The sequence below is a fragment of the Cinclus cinclus genome, chromosome 34, assembly GCF_963662255.1.
Source record: "Cinclus cinclus chromosome 34, bCinCin1.1, whole genome shotgun sequence".
Classification (NCBI taxonomy): domain Eukaryota; kingdom Metazoa; phylum Chordata; class Aves; order Passeriformes; family Cinclidae; genus Cinclus; species Cinclus cinclus.
Genome location: NC_085079.1, coordinates 1,436,951 through 1,460,763, shown reverse-complemented (window position 1 = coordinate 1,460,763; position 23,813 = coordinate 1,436,951).

Sequence of the window (23,813 nt, the reverse complement as noted above, 5' to 3'; positions counted from 1 at the left end):
AGCCCTGCATGGGCCGCAGGCAAGTTGACTCCGAAAGGAGGCACTTTTCCCCAAGAAGCCAAACTCAAGAGCCCACTTGGCAGATGTCATTTTGTAGGGCGCGTTTGGGCCTCTGATGGCAGCCAGGTTTGGAGGAGGGGGCAGCTTTGGTCTGGGAGAAATCCTCGTCCTTATGGAATTTTTGTAGGCAAAAGCCCTGCATGGGCCGCAGGCAAGTTGACTCCGAAAGGAGGCACTTTTCCCCAAGAAGCCAAACTCAAGAGCCCACTTGGCATATGTCATTTTGTAGGGCGCGTTTGGGCCTCCGATGGCAGCCAGGTTTGGAGGAGGGGGCAGCTTTGGTCTGGGAGAAATCCTCGTCCTTATGGAATTTTTGTAGGCAAAAGCCCAGGACGGGCTGCAGGCAAGTTGACTCCGAATGGAGGCACTTTTCCCCAAGAAGCCAAACTCAAGAGCCCACTTGGCAGGTGTCATTTTGTAGGGCGCGTTTGGGCCTCTGATGGCAGCCAGGTTTGGAGGAGGGGGCAGCTTTGGTCTGGGAGAAATCCTCGTCCTTATGGAATTTTTGTAGGCAAAAGCCCAGGACGGGCTGCAGGCAAGTTAGGCATGTTGGCTTTGAAAGGAGGCACTTTTCCCCAAGAAGCCAAACTCAAGAACCCACAATGCAGATGTCATTTTGTAGGGCGCGTTTGGGCCTCCGATGGCAGCCAGGTTTGGAGGAGGGGGCAGCTTTGGTCTGGGAGAAATCCTCGTCCTTATGGAATTTTTGTAGGCAAAAGCCCAGGACGGGCCGCAGGCAAGTTGACTCCGAATGGAGGCACTTTTCCCCAAGAAGCCAAACTCAAGAGCCCACTTGGCAGGTGTCATTTTGTAGGGCGCGTTTGGGCCTCTGATGGCAGCCAGGTTTGGAGGAGGGGGCAGCTTTGGTCTGGGAGAAATCCTCGTCCTTATGGAATTTTTGTAGGCAAAAGCCCTGCATGGGCCGCAGGCAAGTTGACTCCGAAAGGAGGCACTTTTCCCCAAGAAGCCAAACTCAAGAGCCCACTTGGCAGGTGTCATTTGGTAGGGTGCGTTTGGGCCTCCGATGGCAGCCAGGTTTGGAGGAGGGGGCAGCTTTGGTCTGGGAGAAATCCTCGTCCTTATGGAATTTTTGTAGGCAAAAGCCAAGGACGGGCTGCAGGCAAGTTGACTCCGAATGGAGGCACTTTTCCCCAAGAAGCCAAACTCAAGAGCCCACTTGGCAGATGTCATTTTGTAGGGCGCGTTTGGGCCTCTGATGGCAGCCAGGTTTGGAGGAGGGGGCAGCTTTGGTCTGGGAGAAATCCTCGTCCTTATGGAATTTTTGTAGGCAAAAGCCCAGGAAGGGCCGCAGGCTAGTTGACTCCGAATGGAGGCACTTTTCCCCAAGAAGCCAAACTCAAGAGCCCACTTGGCAGGTGTCATTTTGTAGGGCGCGTTTGGGCCTCTGATGGCAGCCAGGTTAGGAGGAGGGGGCAGCTTTGGTCTGGGAGAAATCCTCGTCCTTATGGAATTTTTGTAGGCAAAAGCCCTGCATGGGCCGCAGGCAAGTTGACTCCGAAAGGAGGCACTTTTCCCCAAGAAGCCAAACTCAAGAGCCCACTTGGCATATGTCATATTGTAGGGCGCGTTTGGGCCTCCGATGGCAGCCAGGTTTGGAGGAGGGGGCAGCTTTGGTCTGGGAGAAATCCTCGTCCTTATGGAATTTTTGTAGGCAAAAGCCCAGGACGGGCTGCAGGCAAGTTGACTCCGAATGGAGGCACTTTTCCCCAAGAAGCCAAACTCAAGAGCCCACTTGGCAGATGTCATTTTGTAGGGCGCGTTTGGGCCTCTGATGGCAGCCAGGTTTGGAGGAGGGGGCAGCTTTGGTCTGGGAGAAATCCTCGTCCTTATGGAATTTTTGTAGGCAAAAGCCCTGGACGGGCTGCAGGCAAGTTAGGCATGTTGGCTTTGAAAGGAGGCACTTTTCCCCAAGAAGCCAAACTCAAGAACCCACAATGCAGATGTCATTTTGTAGGGCGCGTTTGGGCCTCCGATGGCAGCCAGGTTTGGAGGAGGGGGCAGCTTTGGTCTGGGAGAAATCCTCGTCCTTATGGAATTTTTGTAGGCAAAAGCCCTGCATGGGCCGCAGGCAAGTTGACTCCGAAAGGAGGCACTTTTCCCCAAGAAGCCAAACTCAAGAGCCCACTTGGCAGATGTCATTTTGTAGGGCGCGTTTGGGCCTCTGATGGCAGCCAGGTTAGGAGGAGGGGGCAGCTTTGGTCTGGGAGAAATCCTCGTCCTTATGGAATTTTTGTAGGCAAAAGCCCAGGACGGGCCGCAGGCAAGTTGACTCCGAATGGAGGCACTTTTCCACAAGAAGCCAAACTCAAGAGCCCACTTGGCAGGTGTCATTTTGTAGGGCGCGTTTGGGCCTCTGATGGCAGCCAGGTTTGGAGGAGGGGGCAGCTTTGGTCTGGGAGAAATCCTCGTCCTTATGGAATTTTTGTAGGCAAAAGCCCTGCATGGGCCGCAGGCAAGTTGACTCCGAAAGGAGGCACTTTTCCCCAAGAAGCCAAACTCAAGAGCCCACTTGGCAGGTGTCATTTTGTAGGGCGCGTTTGGGCCTCCGATGGCAGCCAGGTTTGGAGGAGGGGGCAGCTTTGGTCTGGGAGAAATCCTCGTCCTTATGGAATTTTTGTAGGCAAAAGCCCAGGACGGGCTGCAGGCAAGTTGACTCCGAATGGAGGCACTTTTCCCCAAGAAGCCAAACTCAAGAGCCCACTTGGCAGATGTCATTTTGTAGGGCGCGTTTGGGCCTCTGATGGCAGCCAGGTTAGGAGGAGGGGGCAGCTTTGGTCTGGGAGAAATCCTCGTCCTTATGGAATTTTTGTAGGCAAAAGCCCTGGACGGGCTGCAGGCTAGTTAGGCATGTTGGCTTTGAAAGGAGGCACTTTTCCCCAAGAAGCCAAACTCAAGAACCCACAATGCAGATGTCATTTTGTAGGGCGCGTTTGGGCCTCTGATGGCAGCCAGGTTTGGAGGAGGGGGCAGCTTTGGTCTGGGAGAAATCCTCGTCCTTATGGAATTTTTGTAGGCAAAAGCCCTGCATGGGCCGCAGGCAAGTTGACTCCGAAAGGAGGCACTTTTCCCCAAGAAGCCAAACTCAAGAGCCCACTTGGCATATGTCATTTTGTAGGGCGCGTTTGGGCCTCCGATGGCAGCCAGGTTTGGAGGAGGGGGCAGCTTTGGTCTGGGAGAAATCCTCGTCCTTATGGAATTTTTGTAGGCAAAAGCCCAGGACGGGCTGCAGGCAAGTTGACTCCGAATGGAGGCACTTTTCCCCAAGAAGCCAAACTCAAGAGCCCACTTGGCAGATGTCATTTTGTAGGGCGCGTTTGGGCCTCTGATGGCAGCCAGGTTTGGAGGAGGGGGCAGCTTTGGTCTGGGAGAAATCCTCGTCCTTATGGAATTTTTGTAGGCAAAAGCCCTGCATGGGCCGCAGGCAAGTTGACTCCGAAAGGAGGCACTTTTCCCCAAGAAGCCAAACTCAAGAGCCCACTTGGCAGGTGTCATTTTGTAGGGCGCGTTTGGGCCTCCGATGGCAGCCAGGTTTGGAGGAGGGGGCAGCTTTGGTCTGGGAGAAATCCTCGTCCTTATGGAATTTTTGTAGGCAAAAACCCAGGACGGGCTGCAGGCAAGTTGACTCCGAATGGAGGCACTTTTCCCCAAGAAGCCAAACTCAAGAGCCCACTTGGCAGATGTCATTTTGTAGGGCGTGTTTGGGCCTCTGATGGCAGCCAGGTTAGGAGGAGGGGGCAGCTTTGGTCTGGGAGAAATCCTCGTCCTTATGGAATTTTTGTAGGCAAAAGCCCTGGACGGGCTGCAGGCAAGTTAGGCATGTTGGATTTGAAAGGAGGCACTTTTCCCCAAGAAGCCAAACTCAAGAAACCACAATGCAGATGTCATTTTGTAGGGCGCGTTTGGGCCTCCGATGGCAGCCAGGTTTGGAGGAGGGGGCAGCTTTGGTCTGGGAGAAATCCTCGTCCTTATGGAATTTTTGTAGGCAAAAGCCCAGGACGGGCCGCAGGCAAGTTGACTCCGAATGGAGGCACTTTTCCCCAAGAAGCCAAACTCAAGAGCCCACTTGGCAGGTGTCATTTTGTAGGGCGCGTTTGGGCCTCTGATGGCAGCCAGGTTTGGAGGAGGGGGCAGCTTTGGTCTGGGAGAAATCCTCGTCCTTATGGAATTTTTGTAGGCAAAAGCCCTGCATGGGCCGCAGGCAAGTTGACTCCGAAAGGAGGCACTTTTCCCCAAGAAGCCAAACTCAAGAGCCCACTTGGCAGATGTCATTTTGTAGGGCGCGTTTGGGCCTCCGATGGCAGCCAGGTTAGGAGGAGGGGGCAGCTTTGGTCTGGGAGAAATCCTCGTCCTTATGGAATTTTTGTAGGCAAAAGCCCTGGACGGGCTGCAGGCAAGTTGACTCCGAATGGAGGCACTTTTCCCCAAGAAGCCAAACTCAAGAGCCCACTTGGCAGGTGTCATTTTGTAGGGCGCGTTTGGGCCTCTGATGGCAGCCAGGTTAGGAGGAGGGGGCAGCTTTGGTCTGGGAGAAATCCTCGTCCTTATGGAATTTTTGTAGGCTAAAGCCCTGGACGGGCTGCAGGCAAGTTAGGCATGTTGGCTTTGAAAGGAGGCACTTTTCCCCAAGAAGCCAAACTCAAGAACCCACAATGCAGATGTCATTTTGTAGGGCGCGTTTGGGTCTCTGATGGCAGCCAGGTTTGGAGGAGGGGGCAGCTTTGGTCTGGGAGAAATCCTCGTCCTTATGGAATTTTTGTAGGCAAAAGCCCTGCATGGGCCGCAGGCAAGTTGACTCCGAAAGGAGGCACTTTTCCCCAAGAAGCCAAACTCAAGAGCCCACTTGGCATATGTCATTTTGTAGGGCGCGTTTGGGCCTCTGATGGCAGCCAGGTTAGGAGGAGGGGGCAGCTTTGGTCTGGGAGAAATCCTCGTCCTTATGGAATTTTTGTAGGCAAAAGCCCTGGACGGGCTGCAGGCAAGTTAGGCATGTTGGCTTTGAAAGGAGGCACTTTTCCCCAAGAAGCCAAACTCAAGAACCCACAATGCAGATGTCATTTTGTAGGGCGCGTTTGGGCCTCCGATGGCAGCCAGGTTTGGAGGAGGGGGCAGCTTTGGTCTGGGAGAAATCCTCGTCCTTATGGAATTTTTGTAGGCAAAAGCCCAGGACGGGCCGCAGGCAAGTTGACTCCGAATGGAGGCACTTTTCCCCAAGAAGCCAAACTCAAGAGCCCACTTGGCAGGTGTCATTTTGTAGGGCGCGTTTGGGCCTCTGATGGCAGCCAGGTTTGGAGGAGGGGGCAGCTTTGGTCTGGGAGAAATCCTCGTCCTTATGGAATTTTTGTAGGCAAAAGCCCTGCATGGGCCGCAGGCAAGTTGACTCCGAAAGGAGGCACTTTTCCCCAAGAAGCCAAACTCAAGAGCCCACTTGGCAGATGTCATTTTGTAGGGCGCGTTTGGGCCTCCGATGGCAGCCAGGTTTGGAGGAGGGGGCAGCTTTGGTCTGGGAGAAATCTTCGTCCTTATGGAATTTTTGTAGGCAAAAGCCCTGCATGGGCCGCAGGCAAGTTGACTCCGAAAGGAGGCACTTTTCCCCAAGAAGCCAAACTCAAGAGCCCACTTGGCAGATGTCATTTTGTAGGGCGCGTTTGGGCCTCTGATGGCAGCCAGGTTTGGAGGAGGGGGCAGCTTTGGTCTGGGAGAAATCCTCGTCCTTATGGAATTTTTGTAGGCAAAAGCCCTGCATGGGCCGCAGGCAAGTTGACTCCGAAAGGAGGCACTTTTCCCCAAGAAGCCAAACTCAAGAGCCCACTTGGCAGATGTCATTTTGTAGGGCGCGTTTGGGCCTCTGATGGCAGCCAGGTTAGGAGGAGGGGGCAGCTTTGGTCTGGGAGAAATTCTCGTCCTTATGGAATTTTTGTAGGCAAAAGCCCTGGACGGGCTGCAGGCAAGTTAGGCATGTTGGCTTTGAAAGGAGGCACTTTTCCCCAAGAAGCCAAACTCAAGAAACCACAATGCAGATGTCATTTTGTAGGGCGCGTTTGGGCCTCCGATGGCAGCCAGGTTTGGAGGAGGGGGCAGCTTTGGTCTGGGAGAAATCCTCGTCCTTATGGAATTTTTGTAGGCAAAAGCCCAGGACGGGCCGCAGGCAAGTTGACTCCGAATGGAGGCACTTTTCCCCAAGAAGCCAAACTCAAGAGCCCACTTGGCAGGTGTCATTTTGTAGGGCGCGTTTGGGCCTCTGATGGCAGCCAGGTTTGGAGGAGGGGGCAGCTTTGGTCTGGGAGAAATCCTCGTCCTTATGGAATTTTTGTAGGCAAAAGCCCTGCATGGGCCGCAGGCAAGTTGACTCCGAAAGGAGGCACTTTTCCCCAAGAAGCCAAACTCAAGAACCCACAATGCAGATGTCATTTTGTAGGGCGCGTTTGGGTCTCTGATGGCAGCCAGGTTTGGAGGAGGGGGCAGCTTTGGTCTGGGAGAAATCCTCGTCCTTATGGAATTTTTGTAGGCAAAAGCCCTGCATGGGCCGCAGGCAAGTTGACTCCGAAAGGAGGCACTTTTCCCCAAGAAGCCAAACTCAAGAGCCCACTTGGCATATGTCAATTTGTAGGGCGCGTTTGGGCCTCTGATGGCAGCCAGGTTAGGAGGAGGGGGCAGCTTTGGTCTGGGAGAAATCCTCGTCCTTATGGAATTTTTGTAGGCAAAAGCCCAGGACGTGCTGCAGGCAAGTTAGGCATGTTGGCTTTGAAAGGAGGCACTTTTCCCCAAGAAGCCAAACTCAAGAACCCACAATGCAGATGTCATTTTGTAGGGCGCGTTTGGGCCTCCGATGGCAGCCAGGTTTGGAGGAGGGGGCAGCTTTGGTCTGGGAGAAATCCTCGTCCTTATGGAATTTTTGTATGCAAAAGCCCAGGACTGGCCGCAGGCAAGTTGACTCCGAAAGGAGGCACTTTTCCCCAAGAAGCCAAACTCAAGAGCCCACTTGGCAGATGTCATTTTGTAGAGCGCGTTTGGGCCTCTGATGGCAGCCAGGTTTGGAGGAGGGGGCAGCTTTGGTCTGGGAGAAATCCTCGTCCTTATGGAATTTTTGTAGGCAAAAGCACTGCATTGGCCGCAGGCAAGTTGACTCCGAAAGGAGGCACTTTTCCCCAAGAAGCCAAACTCAAGAGCCCACTTGGCATATGTCATTTTGTAGGGCGCGTTTGGGCCTCCGATGGCAGCCAGGTTTGGAGGAGGGGGCAGCTTTGGTCTGGGATAAATCCGCGTCCTTATGGAATTTTTGTAGGCAAAAGCCCAGGACGGGCTGCAGGCAAGTTGACTCCGAAAGGAGGCACTTTTCCCCAAGAAGCCAAACTCAAGAGCCCACTTGGCATATGTCATTTTGTAGGGCGCGTTTGGGCCTCCGATGGCAGCCAGGTTTGGAGGAGGGGGCAGCTTTGGTCTGGGAGAAATCTTCGTCCTTATGGAATTTTTGTAGGCAAAAGCCCAGGACGGGCTGCAGGCAAGTTGACTCCGAATGGAGGCACTTTTCCCCAAGAAGCCAAACTCAAGAGCCCACTTGGCAGGTGTCATTTTGTAGGGCGCGTTTGGGCCTCTGATGGCAGCCAGGTTAGGAGGAGGGGGCAGCTTTGGTCTGGGAGAAATCGTCGTCCTTATGGAATTTTTGTAGGCAAAAGCCCTGGACGGGCTGCAGGCAAGTTAGGCATGTTGGCTTTGAAAGGAGGCACTTTTCCCCAAGAAGCCAAACTCAAGAACCCACAATGCAGATGTCATTTTGTAGGGCGCGTTTGGGCCTCCGATGGCAGCCAGGTTTGGAGGAGGGGGCAGCTTTGGTCTGGGAGAAATCCTCGTCCTTCTGGAATTTTTGTAGGCAAAAGCCCAGGACGGGCTGCAGGCAAGTTGACTCCGAATGGAGGCACTTTTCCCCAAGAAGCCAAACTCAAGAGCCACCTTGGCAGGTGTCATTTTGTAGGGCGCGTTTGGGTCTCTGATGGCAGCCAGGTTTGGAGGAGGGGGCAGCTTTGGTCTGGGAGAAATCCTCGTCCTTATGGAATTTTTGTAGGCAAAAGCCCTGCATGGGCCGCAGGCAAGTTGACTCCGAAAGGAGGCACTTTTCCCCAAGAAGCCAAACTCAAGAGCCCACTTGGCATATGTCATTTGGTAGGGCGCGTTTGGGCCTCCGATGGCAGCCAGGTTTGGAGGAGGGGGCAGCTTTGGTCTGGGAGAAATCTTCGTCCTTATGGAATTTTTGTAGGCAAAAGCCCTGCATGGGCCGCAGGCAAGTTGACTCCGAAAGGAGGCACTTTTCCCCAAGAAGCCAAACTCAAGAGCCCACTTGGCAGGTGTCATTTTGTAGGGCGCGTTTGGGCCTCTGATGGCAGCCAGGTTTGGAGGAGGGGGCAGCTTTGGTCTGGGAGAAATCCTCGTCCTTATGGAATTTTTGTAGGCAAAAGCCCTGCATGGGCCGCAGGCAAGTTGACTCCGAAAGGAGGCACTTTTCCCCAAGAAGCCAAACTCAAGAGCCCACTTGGCATATGTCATATTGTAGGGCGCGTTTGGGCCTCCGATGGCAGCCAGGTTTGGAGGAGGGGGCAGCTTTGGTCTGGGAGAAATCCTCGTCCTTATGGAATTTTTGTAGGCAAAAGCCCAGGACGGGCTGCAGGCAAGTTGACTCCGAATGGAGGCACTTTTCCCCAAGAAGCCAAACTCAAGAGCCCACTTGGCAGGTGTCATTTTGTAGGGCGCGTTTGGGCCTCTGATGGCAGCCAGGTTTGGAGGAGGGGGCAGCTTTGGTCTGGGAGAAATCCTCGTCCTTATGGAATTTTTGTAGGCAAAAGCCCTGGACGGGCTGCAGGCAAGTTAGGCATGTTGGCTTTGAAAGGAGGCACTTTTCCCCAAGAATCCAAACTCAAGAACCCACAATGCAGATGTCATTTTGTAGGGCGCGTTTGGGTCTCTGATGGCAGCCAGGTTTGGAGGAGGGGGCAGCTTTGGTCTGGGAGAAATCCTCGTCCTTATGGAATTTTTGTAGGCAAAAGCCCTGCATGGGCCGCAGGAAAGTTGACTCCGAAAGGAGGCACTTTTCCCCAAGAAGCCAAACTCAAGAGCCCACTTGGCATATGTCATTTTGTAGGGCGCGTTTGGGCCTCTGATGGCAGCCAGGTTAGGAGGAGGGGGCAGCTTTGGTCTGGGAGAAATCCTCGTCCTTATGGAATTTTTGTAGGCAAAAGCCCAGGACGGGCTGCAGGCAAGTTAGGCATGTTGGCTTTGAAAGGAGGCACTTTTCCCCAAGAAGCCAAACTCAGGAACCCACAATGCAGATGTCATTTTGTAGGGCGCGTTTGGGCCTCCGATGGCAGCCAGGTTTGGAGGAGGGGGCAGCTTTGGTCTGGGAGAAATCCTCGTCCTTATGGAATTTTTGTATGCAAAAGCCCAGGACTGGCCGCAGGAAAGTTGACTCCGAATGGAGGCACTTTTCCCCAAGAAGCCAAACTCAAGAGCCCACTTGGCAGGTGTCATTTTGTAGGGCGCGTTTGGGCCTCTGATGGCAGCCAGGTTTGGAGGAGGGGGCAGCTTTGGTCTGGGAGAAATCCTCGTCCTTATGGAATTTTTGTAGGCAAAAGCCCTGCATGGGCCGCAGGCAAGTTGACTCCGAAAGGAGGCACTTTTCCCCAAGAAGCCAAACTCAAGAGCCCACTTGGCATATGTCATTTTGTAGGGCGCGTTTGGGCCTCCGATGGCAGCCAGGTTTGGAGGAGGGGGCAGCTTTGGTCTGGGATAAATCCTCGTCCTTATGGAATTTTTGTAGTCAAAAGCCCAGGACGGGCTGCAGGCAAGTTGACTCCGAAAGGAGGCACTTTTCCCCAAGAAGCCAAACTCAAGAGCCCACTTGGCATATGTCATTTTGTAGGGCGCGTTTGGGCCTCCGATGGCAGCCAGGTTTGGAGGAGGGGGCAGCTTTGGTCTGGGAGAAATCTTCGTCCTTATGGAATTTTTGTAGGCAAAAGCCCAGGACGGGCTGCAGGCAAGTTGACTCCGAATGGAGGCACTTTTCCCCAAGAAGCCAAACTCAAGAGCCCACTTGGCAGATGTCATTTTGTAGGGCGCGTTTGGGCCTCTGATGGCAGCCAGGTTAGGAGGAGGGGGCAGCTTTGGTCTGGGAGAAATCCTCGTCCTTATGGAATTTTTGTAGGCAAAAGCGCTGGACGGGCGGCAGGCAAGTTAGGCATGTTGGCTTTGAAAGGAGGCACTTTTCCCCAAGAAGCCAAACTCAAGAACCCACAATGCAGATGTCATTTTGTAGGGCGCGTTTGGGCCTCCGATGGCAGCCAGGTTTGGAGGAGGGGGCAGCTTTGGTCTGGGAGAAATCCTCGTCCTTCTGGAATTTTTGTAGGCAAAAGCCCAGGACGGGCCGCAGGCAAGTTGACTCCGAAAGGAGGCACTTTTCCCCAAGAAGCCAAACTCAAGAGCCCACTTGGCAGGTGTCATTTTGTAGGGCGCATTTGGGCCTCTGATGGCAGCCAGGTTTGGAGGAGGGGGCAGCTTTGGTCTGGGAGAAATCCTCGTCCTTATGGAATTTTTGTAGGCAAAAGCCCTGCATGGGCCGCAGGCAAGTTGACTCCGAAAGGAGGCACTTTTCCCCAAGAAGCCAAACTCAAGAGCCCACTTGGCATATGTCATTTTGTAGGGCGCGTTTGGGCCTCCGATGGCAGCCAGGTTTGGAGGAGGGGGCAGCTTTGGTCTGGGAGAAATCCTCGTCCTTATGGAATTTTTGTAGGCAAAAGCCCAGGACGGGCCGCAGGCAAGTTGACTCCGAAAGGAGGCACTTTTCCCCAAGAAGCCAAACTCAAGAGCCCACTTGGCAGGTGTCATTTTGTAGGGCGCGTTTGGGCCTCTGATGGCAGCCAGGTTTGGAGGAGGGGGCAGCTTTGGTCTGGGAGAAATCCTCGTCCTTATGGAATTTTTATAGGGAAATGCCCAGGACGGGCCGCAGGCAAGTTGACTCCGAAAGGAGGCACTTTTCCCCAAGAAGCCAAACTCAAGAGCCCACTTGGCAGATGTCATTTTGTAGGGCGCGTTTGGGCCTCCGATGGCAGCCAGGTTTGGAGGAGGGGGCAGCTTTGGTCTGGGAGAAATCCTCGTCCTTATGGAATTTTTGTAGGCAAAAGCCCAGGACGGGCTGCAGGCAAGTTGACTCCGAATGGAGGCACTTTTCCCCAAGAAGCCAAACTCAAGAGCCCACTTGGCAGATGTCATTTTGTAGGGCGCGTTTGGGCCTCCGATGGCAGCCAGGTTTGGAGGAGGGGGCAGCTTTGGTCTGGGAGAAATCCTCGTCCTTATGGAATTTTTGTAGGCAAAAGCCCAGGACGGGCCGCAGGCAAGTTGACTCCGAATGGAGGCACTTTTCCCCAAGAAGCCAAACTCAAGAGCCCACTTGGCAGGTGTCATTTTGTAGGGCGCGTTTGGGCCTCTGATGGCAGCCAGGTTTGGAGGAGGGGGCAGCTTTGGTCTGGGAGAAATCCTCGTCCTTATGGAATTTTTGTAGGCAAAAGCCCTGCATGGGCCGCAGGCAAGTTGACTCCGAAAGGAGGCACTTTTCCCCAAGAAGCCAAACTCAAGAGCCCACTTGGCAGATGTCATTTTGTAGGGCGCGTTTGGGCCTCCGATGGCAGCCAGGTTTGGAGGAGGGGGCAGCTTTGGTCTGGGAGAAATCCTCGTCCTTATGGAATTTTTGTAGGCAAAAGCCCTGGACGGGCTGCAGGCAAGTTGACTCCGAAAGGAGGCACTTTTCCCCAAGAAGCCAAACTCAAGAGCCCACTTGGCAGATGTCATTTTGTAGGGCGCGTTTGGGCCTCCGATGGCAGCCAGGTTTGGAGGAGGGGGCAGCTTTGGTCTGGGAGAAATCCTCGTCCTTATGGAATATTTGTAGGCAAAAGCCCAGGACGGGCTGCAGGCAAGTTGACTCCGAATGGAGGCACTTTTCCCCAAGAAGCCAAACTCAAGAGCCCACTTGGCAGATGTCATTTTGTAGGGCGCGTTTGGGCCTCTGATGGCAGCCAGGTTAGGAGGAGGGGGCAGCTTTGGTCTGGGAGAAATCCTCGTCCTTATGGAATTTTTGTAGGCAAAAGCCCTGGACGGGCTGCAGGCAAGTTAGGCATGTTGGCTTTGAAAGGAGGCACTTTTCCCCAAGAAGCCAAACTCAAGAACCCACAATGCAGATGTCATTTTGTAGGGCGCGTTTGGGCCTCCGATGGCAGCCAGGTTTGGAGGAGGGGGCAGCTTTGGTCTGGGAGAAATCCTCGTCCTTATGGAATTTTTGTAGGCAAAAGCCCAGGACGGGCCGCAGGCAAGTTAGGCAAGTTGGCTTTGAAAGGAGGCACTTTTCCCCAAGAAGCCAAACTCAAGAACCCACAATGCAGATGTCATTTTGTAGGGCGCGTTTGGGCCTCTGATGGCAGCCAGGTTTGGAGGAGGGGGCAGCTTTGGTCTGGGAGAAATCCTCGTCCTTCTGGAATTTTTGTAGGCAAAAGCCCTGCATGGGCCGCAGGCAAGTTGACTCCGAATGGAGGCACTTTTCCCCAAGAAGCCAAACTCAAGAGCCCACTTGGCAGGTGTCATTTTGTAGGGCGCGTTTGGGCCTCTGATGGCAGCCAGGTTTGGAGGAGGGGGCAGCTTTGGTCTGGGAGAAATCCTCGTCCTTATGGAATTTTTGTAGGCAAAAGCCCAGGACGGGCTGCAGGCAAGTTAGGCATGTTGGCTTTGAAAGGAGGCACTTTTCCCCAAGAAGCCAAACTCAAGAACCCACAATGCAGATGTCATTTTGTAGGGCGCGTTTGGGCCTCCGATGGCAGCCAGGTTTGGAGGAGGGGGCAGCTTTGGTCTGGGAGAAATCCTCGTCCTTATGGAATTTTTGTAGGCAAAAGCCCAGGACGGGCCGCAGGCAAGTTGACTCCGAATGGAGGCACTTTTCCCCAAGAAGCCAAACTCAAGAGCCCACTTGGCAGGTGTCATTTTGTAGGGCGCGTTTGGGCCTCTGATGGCAGCCAGGTTTGGAGGAGGGGGCAGCTTTGGTCTGGGAGAAATCCTCGTCCTTATGGAATTTTTGTAGGCAAAAGCCCTGCATGGGCCGCAGGCAAGTTGACTCCGAAAGGAGGCACTTTTCCCCAAGAAGCCAAACTCAAGAGCCCACTTGGCAGATGTCATTTTGTAGGGCGCGTTTGGGCCTCTGATGGCAGCCAGGTTAGGAGGAGGGGGCAGCTTTGGTCTGGGAGAAATCCTCGTCCTTATGGAATTTTTGTAGGCAAAAGCCCAGGACGGGCCGCAGGCAAGTTGACTCCGAATGGAGGCACTTTTCCCCAAGAAGCCAAACTCAAGAGCCCACTTGGCAGGTGTCATTTTGTAGGGCGCGTTTGGGCCTCTGATGGCAGCCAGGTTTGGAGGAGGGGGCAGCTTTGGTCTGGGAGAAATCCTCGTCCTTATGGAATTTTTGTAGGCAAAAGCCCTGCATGGGCCGCAGGCAAGTTGACTCCGAAAGGAGGCACTTTTCCCCAAGAAGCCAAACTCAAGAGCCCACTTGGCAGATGTCATTTTGTAGGGCGCGTTTGGGCCTCCGATGGCAGCCAGGTTTGGAGGAGGGGGCAGCTTTGGTCTGGGAGAAATCCTCGTCCTTATGGAATTTTTGTAGGCAAAAGCCCAGGACGGGCTGCAGGCAAGTTGACTCCGAAAGGAGGCACTTTTCCCCAAGAAGCCAAACTCAAGAGCCCACTTGGCAGATGTCATTTTGTAGGGCGCGTTTGGGCCTCTGATGGCAGCCAGGTTAGGAGGAGGGGGCAGCTTTGGTCTGGGAGAAATCCTCGTCCTTATGGAATTTTTGTAGGCAAAAGCCCTGGACGGGCTGCAGGCAAGTTAGGCATGTTGGCTTTGAAAGGAGGCACTTTTCCCCAAGAAGCCAAACTCAAGAACCCACAATGCAGATGTCATTTTGTAGGGCGCGTTTGGGCCTCCGATGGCAGCCAGGTTTGGAGGAGGGGGCAGCTTTGGTCTGGGAGAAATCCTCGTCCTTATGGAATTTTTGTAGGCAAAAGCCCAGGACGGGCCGCAGGCAAGTTGACTCCGAATGGAGGCACTTTTCCCCAAGAAGCCAAACTCAAGAGCCCACTTGGCAGGTGTCATTTTGTAGGGCGCGTTTGGGCCTCTGATGGCAGCCAGGTTTGGAGGAGGGGGCAGCTTTGGTCTGGGAGAAATCCTCGTCCTTATGGAATTTTTGTAGGCAAAAGCCCTGCATGGGCCGCAGGCAAGTTGACTCCGAAAGGAGGCACTTTTCCCCAAGAAGCCAAACTCAAGAGCCCACTTGGCATATGTCATTTTGTAGGGCGCGTTTGGGCCTCCGATGGCAGCCAGGTTTGGAGGAGGGGGCAGCTTTGGTCTGGGAGAAATCCTCGTCCTTATGGAATTTTTGTAGGCAAAAGCCCTGGACGGGCTGCAGGCAAGTTGACTCCGAATGGAGGCACTTTTCCCCAAGAAGCCAAACTCAAGAGCCCACTTGGCAGATGTCATTTTGTAGGGCGCGTTTGGGCCTCTGATGGCAGCCAGGTTAGGAGGAGGGGGCAGCTTTGGTCTGGGAGAAATCCTCGTCCTTATGGAATTTTTGTAGGCAAAAGCCCTGGACGGGCTGCAGGCAAGTTAGGCATGTTGGCTTTGAAAGGAGGCACTTTTCCCCAAGAAGCCAAACTCAAGAACCCACAATGCAAATGTCATTTTATAGGGCGCGTTTGGGCCTCTGATGGCAGCCATGTTTGGAGGAGGGGGCAGCTTTGGTCTGGGAGAAATCCTCGTCCTTATGGAATTTTTGTAGGCAAAAGCCCAGGACGGGCCGCAGGCAAGTTGACTCCGAATGGAGGCACTTTTCCCCAAGAAGCCAAACTCAAGAGCCCACTTGGCAGGTGTCATTTTGTAGGGCGCGTTTGGGCCTCTGATGGCAGCCAGGTTTGGAGGAGGGGGCAGCTTTGGTCTGGGAGAAATCCTCGTCCTTATGGAATTTTTGTAGGCAAAAGCCCTGGACGGGCTGCAGGCAAGTTAGGCATGTTGGCTTTGAAAGGAGGCACTTTTCCCCAAGAAGCCAAACTCAAGAACCCACAATGCAGATGTCATTTTGTAGGGCGCGTTTGGGCCTCCGATGGCAGCCAGGTTTGGAGGAGGGGGCAGCTTTGGTCTGGGAGAAATCCTCGTCCTTATGGAATTTTTGTAGGCAAAAGCCCAGGACGGGCCGCAGGCAAGTTGACTCCGAATGGAGGCACTTTTCCCCAAGAAGCCAAACTCAAGAGCCCACTTGGCAGGTGTCATTTTGTAGGGCGCGTTTGGGCCTCTGATGGCAGCCAGGTTTGGAGGAGGGGGCAGCTTTGGTCTGGGAGAAATCCTCGTCCTTATGGAATTTTTGTAGGCAAAAGCCCTGCATGGGCCGCAGGCAAGTTGACTCCGAAAGGAGGCACTTTTCCCCAAGAAGCCAAACTCAAGAGCCCACTTGGCATATGTCATTTTGTAGGGCGCGTTTGGGCCTCCGATGGCAGCCAGGTTTGGAGGAGGGGGCAGCTTTGGTCTGGGAGAAATCCTCGTCCTTATGGAATTTTTGTAGGCAAAAGCCCTGGACGGGCTGCAGGCAAGTTGACTCCGAATGGAGGCACTTTTCCCCAAGAAGCCAAACTCAAGAGCCCACTTGGCAGATGTCATTTTGTAGGGCGCGTTTGGGCCTCTGATGGCAGCCAGGTTAGGAGGAGGGGGCAGCTTTGGTCTGGGAGAAATCCTCGTCCTTATGGAATTTTTGTAGGCAAAAGCCCTGGACGGGCTGCAGGCAAGTTAGGCATGTTGGCTTTGAAAGGAGGCACTTTTCCCCAAGAAGCCAAACTCAAGAACCCACAATGCAGATGTCATTTTGTAGGGCGCGTTTGGGCCTCCGATGGCAGCCAGGTTTGGAGGAGGGGGCAGCTTTGGTCTGGGAGAAATCCTCGTCCTTATGGAATTTTTGTAGGCAAAAGCCCAGGACGGGCCGCAGGCAAGTTGACTCCGAATGGAGGCACTTTTTCCCAAGAAGCCAAACTCAAGAGCCCACTTGGCAGATGTCATTTTGTAGGGCGCGTTTGGGCCTCTGATGGCAGCCAGGTTTGGAGGAGGGGGCAGCTTTGGTCTGGGAGAAATCCTCGTCCTTATGGAATTTTTGTAGTCAAAAGCCCTGCATGGCCCGCAGGCAAGTTGACTCCGAAAGGAGGCACTTTTCCCCAAGAAGCCAAACTCAAGAGCCCACTTGGCATATGTCATTTTGTAGGGCGCGTTTGGGCCTCCGATGGCAGCCAGGTTTGGAGGAGGGGGCAGCTTTGGTCTGGGAGAAATCCTCGTCCTTATGGAATTTTTGTAGGCAAAAGCCCAGGACGGGCTGCAGGCAAGTTGACTCCGAATGGAGGCACTTTTCCCCAAGAAGCCAAACTCAAGAGCCCACTTGGCAGATGTCATTTTGTAGGGCGCGTTTGGGCCTCTGATGGCAGCCAGGTTAGGAGGAGGGGGCAGCTTTGGTCTGGGAGAAATCCTCGTCCTTATGGAATTTTTGTAGGCAAAAGCCCTGGACGGGCTGCAGGCAAGTTAGGCATGTTGGCTTTGAAAGGAGGCACTTTTCCCCAAGAAGCCAAACTCAAGAACCCACAATGCAGATGTCATTTTGTAGGGCGCGTTTGGGCCTCCGATGGCAGCCAGGTTTGGAGGAGGGGGCAGCTTTGGTCTGGGAGAAATCCTCGTCCTTATGGAATTTTTGTAGGCAAAAGCCCAGGACGGGCTGCAGGCAAGTTGACTCCGAATGGAGGCACTTTTCCCCAAGAAGCCAAACTCAAGAGCCCACTTGGCAGGTGTCATTTTGTAGGGCGCGTTTGGGCCTCTGATGGCAGCCAGGTTTGGAGGAGGGGGCAGCTTTGGTCTGGGAGAAATCCTCGTCCTTATGGAATTTTTGTAGGCAAAAGCCCAGCACGGGCCGCAGGCAAGTTGACTCCGAAAGGAGGCACTTTTCCCCAAGAAGCCAAACTCAAGAGCCCACTTGGCATATGTCATTTTGTAGGGCGCGTTTGGGCCTCCGATGGCAGCCAGGTTTGGAGGAGGGGGCAGCTTTGGTCTGGGAGAAATCCTCGTCCTTATGGAATTTTTGTAGGCAAAAGCCCAGGACGGGCTGCAGGCAAGTTGACTCCGAATGGAGGCACTTTTCCCCAAGAAGCCAAACTCAAGAGCCCACTTGGCCGATGTCATTTTGTAGGGCGCGTTTGGGCCTCTGATGGCAGCCAGGTTAGGAGGAGGGGGCAGCTTTGGTCTGGGAGAAATCCTCGTCCTTATGGAATTTTTGTAGGCAAAAGCCCTGGACGGGCTGCAGGCAAATTAGGCATGTTGGCTTTGAAAGGAGGCACTTTTCCCCAAGAAGCCAAACTCAAGGACCCACAATGCAGATGTCATTTTGTAGGGCGCGTTTGGGCCTCCGATGGCAGCCAGGTTTGGAGGAGGGGGCAGCTTTGGTCTGGGAGAAATCCTCGTCCTTATGGAATTTTTATAGGCAAAAGCCCAGGACGGGCCGCAGGCAAGTTGACTCCGAAAGGAGGCACTTTTCCCCAAGAAGCCAAACTCAAGAGCCCACTTGGCATATGTCATTTTGTAGGGCGCGTTTGGGCCTCCGATGGCAGCCAGGTTTGGAGGAGGGGGCAGCTTTGGTCTGGGAGAAATCCTCGTCCTTATGGAATTTTTGTAGGCAAAAGCCCAGGACGGGCTGCAGGCAAGTTGACTCCGAATGGAGGCACTTTTCCCCAAGAAGCCAAACTCAAGAGCCCACTTGGCAGATGTCATTTTGTAGGGCGCGTTTGGGCCTCTGATGGCAGCCAGGTTAGGAGGAGGGGGCAGCTTTGGTCTGGGAGAAATCCTCGTCCTTATGGAATTTTTGTAGGCAAAAGCCCTGGACGGGCTGCAGGCAAGTTAGGCATGTTGGCTTTGAAAGGAGGCACTTTTCCCCAAGAAGCCAAACTCAAGAACCCACAATGCAGATGTCATTTTGTAGGGCGCGTTTGGGCCTCCGATGGCAGCCAGGTTTGGAGGAGGGGGCAGCTTTGGTCTGGGAGAAATCCTCGTCCTTATGGAATTTTTGTAGGCAAAAGCCCAGGACGGGCTGCAGGCAAGTTGACTCCGAATGGAGGCACTTTTCCCCAAGAAGCCAAACTCAAGAGCCCACTTGGCAGATGTCATTTTGTAGGGCGCGTTTGGGCCTCTGATGGCAGCCAGGTTAGGAGGAGGGGGCAGCTTTGGTCTGGGAGAAATCCTCGTCCTTATGGAATTTTTGTAGGCAAAAGCCCTGGACGGGCTGCAGGCAAGTTAGGCATGTTGGCTTTGAAAGGAGGCACTTTTCCCCAAGAAGCCAAACTCAAGAACCCACAATGCAGATGTCATTTTGTAGGGCGCGTTTGGGCCTCCGATGGCAGCCAGGTTTGGAGGAGGGGGCAGATTTGGTCTGGGAGAAATCCTCGTCCTTATGGAATTTTTGTAGGCAAAAGCCCAGGACGGGCCGCAGGCAAGTTGACTCCGAATGGAGGCACTTTTCCCCAAGAAGCCAAACTCAAGAGCCCACTTGGCAGGTGTCATTTTGTAGGGCGCGTTTGGGCCTCTGATGGCAGCCAGGTTTGGAGGAGGGGGCAGCTTTGGTCTGGGAGAAATCCTCGTCCTTATGGAATTTTTGTAGGCAAAAGCCCTGCATGGGCCGCAGGCAAGTTAACTCCGAAAGGAGGCACTTTTCCCCAAGAAGCCAAACTCAAGAGCCCACTTGGCATATGTCATTTTGTAGGGCGCGTTTGGGCCTCCGATGGCAGCCAGGTTTGGAGGAGGGGGCAGCTTTGGTCTGGGAGAAATCCTCGTCCTTATGGAATTTTTGTAGGCAAAAGCCCAGGACGGGCTGCAGGCAAGTTGACTCCGAAAGGAGGCACTTTTCCCCAAGAAGCCAAACTCAAGAGCCCACTTGGCAGATGTCATTTTGTAGGGCGCGTTTGGGCCTCTGATGGCAGCCAGGTTAGGAGGAGGGGGCAGCTTTGGTCTGGGAGAAATCCTCGTCCTTATGGAATTTTTGTAGGCAAAAGCCCTGGACGGGCTGCAGGCAAGTTAGGCATGTTGGATTTGAAAGGAGGCACTTTTCCCCAAGAAGCCAAACTCAAGAACCCACAATGCAGATGTCATTTTGTAGGGCGCGTTTGGGCCTCCGATGGCAGCCAGGTTTGGAGGAGGGGGCAGCTTTGGTCTGGGAGAAATCCTCGTCCTTATGGAATTTTTGTAGGCAAAAGCCCAGGACGGGCCGTAGGCAAGTTGACTCCGAATGGAGGCACTTTTCCCCAAGAAGCCAAACTCAAGAGCCCACTTGGCAGGTGTCATTTTGTAGGGCGCATTTGGGCCTCCGATGGCAGCCAGGTTTGGAGGAGGGGGCAGCTTTGGTCTGGGAGAAATCCTCGTCCTTATGGAATTTTTGTAGGCAAAAGCCCTGCATGGGCCGCAGGCAAGTTGACTCCGAAAGGAGGCACTTTTCCCCAAGAAGCCAAACTCAAGAGCCCACTTGGCATATGTCATTTTGTAGGGCGCGTTTGGGCCTCCGATGGCAGCCACGTTTGGAGGAGGGGGCAGCTTTGGTCTGGGAGAAATCCTCGTCCTTATGGAATTTTTGTAGGCAAAGGCCCTGCATGGGCCGCAGGCAAGTTGACTCCGAAAGGAGGCACTTTTCCCCAAGAAGCCAAACTCAAGAGCCCACTTGGCATATGTCATTTTGTAGGGCGCGTTTGGGCCTCTGATGGCAGCCAGGTTAGGAGGAGGGGGCAGCTTTGGTCTGGGAGAAATCCTCGTCCTTATGGAATTTTTGTAGGCAAAAGCCCTGGACGGGCTGCAGGCAAGTTAGGCATGTTGGCTTTGAAAGGAGGCACTTTTCCCCAAGAAGCCAAACTCAAGAGCCCACTTGGCATATGTCATTTTGTAGGGCGCGTTTGGGCCTCCGATGGCAGCCAGGTTTGGAGGAGGGGGCAGCTTTGGTCTGGGAGAAATCCTCGTCCTTAAGGAATTTTTGTAGGCAAAAGCCCAGGACGGGCCGCAGGCAAGTTGACTCCGAATGGAGGCACTTTTCCCCAAGAAGCCAAACTCAAGAGCCCACTTGGCAGGTGTCATTTTGTAGGGCGCGTTTGGGCCTCTGATGGCAGCCAGGTTTGGAGGAGGGGGCAGCTTTGGTCTGGGAGAAATCCTCGTCCTTATGGAATTTTTGTAGGCAAAAGCCCTGCATGGGCCGCAGGCAAGTTGACTCCGAAAGGAGGCACTTTTCCCCAAGAAGCCAAACTCAAGAGCCCACTTGGCAGGTGTCATTTTGTAGGGCGCGTTTGGGCCTCCGATGGCAGCCAGGTTTGGAGGAGGGGGCAGCTTTGGTCTGGGAGAAATCCTCGTCCTTATGGAATTTTTGTAGGCAAAAGCCCAGGACGGGCTGCAGGCAAGTTGACTCCGAATGGAGGCACTTTTCCCCAAGAAGCCAAACTCAAGAGCCCACTTGGCAGGTGTCATTTTGTAGGGCGCGTTTGGGCCTCTGATGGCAGCCAGGTTTGGAGGAGGGGGCAGCTTTGGTCTGGGAGAAATCCTCGTCCTTATGGAATTTTTGTAGGCAAAAGCCCTGCATGGGCCGCAGGCAAGTTGACTCCGAAAGGAGGCACTTTTCCCCAAGAAGCCAAACTCAAGAGACCACTTGGCATATGTCATTTTGTAGGGCGCGTTTGGGCCTCTGATGGCAGCCAGGTTAGGAGGAGGGGGCAGCTTTGGTCTGGGAGAAATCCTCGTCCTTATGGAATTTTTGTAGGCAAAAGCCCTGCATGGACCGCAGGCAAGTTGACTCCGAAAGGAGGCGCTTTTCCCCAAGAAGCCAAACTCAAGAGCCCACTTGGCATATGTCATTTTGTAGGGCGCGTTTGGGCCTCCGATGGCAGCCAGGTTTGGAGGAGGGGGCAGCTTTGGTCTGGGAGAAATCCTCGTCCTTATGGAATTTTTGTAGGCAAAAGCCCAGGACGGGCTGCAGGCAAGTTGACTCCGAATGGAGGCACTTTTCCCCAAGAAGCCAAACTCAAGAGCCCACTTGGCAGATGTCATTTTGTAGGGCGCGTTTGGGCCTCTGATGGCAGCCAGGTTAGGAGGAGGGGGCAGCTTTGGTCTGGGAGAAATCCTCGTCCTTATGGAATTTTTGTAGGCAAAAGCCCTGGACGGGCTGCAGGCAAGTTAGGCATGTTGGCTTTGAAAGGAGGCACTTTTCCCCAAGAAGCCAAACTCAAGAACCCACAATGCAGATGTCATTTTGTAGGGCGCGTTTGGGCCTCCGATGGCAGCCAGGTTTGGAGGAGGGGGCAGCTTTGGTCTGGGAGAAATCCTCGTCCTTATGGAATTTTTGTAGGCAAAAGCCCCGGACGGGCCGCAGGCAAGTTGACTCCGAATGGAGGCACTTTTCCCCAAGAAGCCAAACTCAAGAGCCCACTTGGCAGGTGTCATTTTGTAGGGTGCGTTTGGGCCTCTGATGGCAGCCAGGTTTGGAGGAGGGGGCAGCTTTGGTCTGGGAGAAATCCTCGTCCTTATGGAATTTTTGTAGGCAAAAGCCCAGGACGGGCCGCAGGCAAGTTGACTCCGAAAGGAGGCACTTTTCCCCAAGAAGCCAAACTCAAGAGCCCACTTGGCATATGTCATTTTGTAGGGCGCGTTTGGGCCTCCGATGGCAGCCAGGTTTGGAGGAGGGGGCAGCTTTGGTCTGGGAGAAATCCTCGTCCTTATGGAATTTTTGTAGGCAAAAGCCCAGGACGGGCTGCAGGCAAGTTGACTCCGAATGGAGGCACTTTTCCCCAAGAAGCCAAACTCAAGAGCCCACTTGGCAGGTGTCATTTTGTAGGGCGCGTTTGGGCCTCCGATGGCAGCCAGGTTTGGAGGAGGGGGCAGCTTTGGTCTGGGAGAAATCCTCGTCCTTATGGAATTTTTGTAGGCAAAAGCCCTGGACAGGCTGCAGGCAAGTTAGGCATGTTGGCTTTGAAAGGAGGCACTTTTCCCCAAGAAGCCAAACTCAAGAACCCACAATGCAGATGACATTTTGTAGGGCGCGTTTGGGCCTCTGATGGCAGCCAGGTTAGGAGGAGGGGGCAGCTTTGGTCTGGGAGAAATCCTCGTCCTTATGGAATTTTTGTAGGCAAAAGCCCAGGACGGGCTGCAGGCAAGTTAGGCATGTTGGCTTTGAAAGGAGGCACTTTTCCCCAAGAAGCCAAACTCAAGAACCCACAATGCAGATGTCATTTTGTAGGGCGCGTTTGGGCCTCCGATGGCAGCCAGGTTTGGAGGAGGGGGCAGCTTTGGTCTGGGAGAAATCCTCGTCCTTATGGAATTTTTGTAGGCAAAAGCCCAGGACGGGCCGCAGGCAAGTTGACTCCGAATGGAGGCACTTTTCCCCAAGAAGCCAAACTCAAGAGCCCACTTGGCAGGTGTCATTTTGTAGGGCGCGTTTGGGCCTCTGATGGCAGCCAGGTTTGGAGGAGGGGGCAGCTTTGGTCTGGGAGAAATCCTCGTCCTTATGGAATTTTTGTAGGCAAAAGCCCTGCATGGGCCGCAGGCAAGTTGACTCCGAAAGGAGGCACTTTTCCCCAAGAAGCCAAACTCAAGAGCCCACTTGGCAGGTGTCATTTTGTAGGGCGCGTTTGGGCCTCCGATGGCAGCCAGGTTTGGAGGAGGGGGCAGCTTTGGTCTGGGAGAAATCCTCGTCCTTATGGAATTTTTGTAGGCAAAAGCCCAGGACGGGCTGCAGGCAAGTTGACTCCGAATGGAGGCACTTTTCCCCAAGAAGCCAAACTCAAGAGCCCACTTGGCAGGTGTCATTTTGTAGGGCGCGTTTGGGCCTCTGATGGCAGCCAGGTTTGGAGGAGGGGGCAGCTTTGGTCTGGGAGAAATCCTCGTCCTTATGGAATTTTTGTAGGCAAAAGCCCTGCATGGGCCGCAGGCAAGTTGACTCCGAAAGGAGGCACTTTTCCCCAAGAAGCCAAACTCAAGAGACCACTTGGCATATGTCATTTTGTAGGGCGCGTTTGGGCCTCTGATGGCAGCCAGGTTAGGAGGAGGGGGCAGCTTTGGTCTGGGAGAAATCCTCGTCCTTATGGAATTTTTGTAGGCAAAAGCCCTGCATGGACCGCAGGCAAGTTGACTCCGAAAGGAGGCGCTTTTCCCCAAGAAGCCAAACTCAAGAGCCCACTTGGCATATGTCATTTTGTAGGGCGCGTTTGGGCCTCCGATGGCAGCCAGGTTTGGAGGAGGGGGCAGCTTTGGTCTGGGAGAAATCCTCGTCCTTATGGAATTTTTGTAGGCAAAAGCCCAGGACGGGCTGCAGGCAAGTTGACTCCGAATGGAGGCACTTTTCCCCAAGAAGCCAAACTCAAGAGCCCACTTGGCAGATGTCATTTTGTAGGGCGCGTTTGGGCCTCTGATGGCAGCCAGGTTAGGAGGAGGGGGCAGCTTTGGTCTGGGAGAAATCCTCGTCCTTATGGAATTTTTGTAGGCAAAAGCCCTGGACGGGCTGCAGGCAAGTTAGGCATGTTGGCTTTGAAAGGAGGCACTTTTCCCCAAGAAGCCAAACTCAAGAACCCACAATGCAGATGTCATTTTGTAGGGCGCGTTTGGGCCTCCGATGGCAGCCAGGT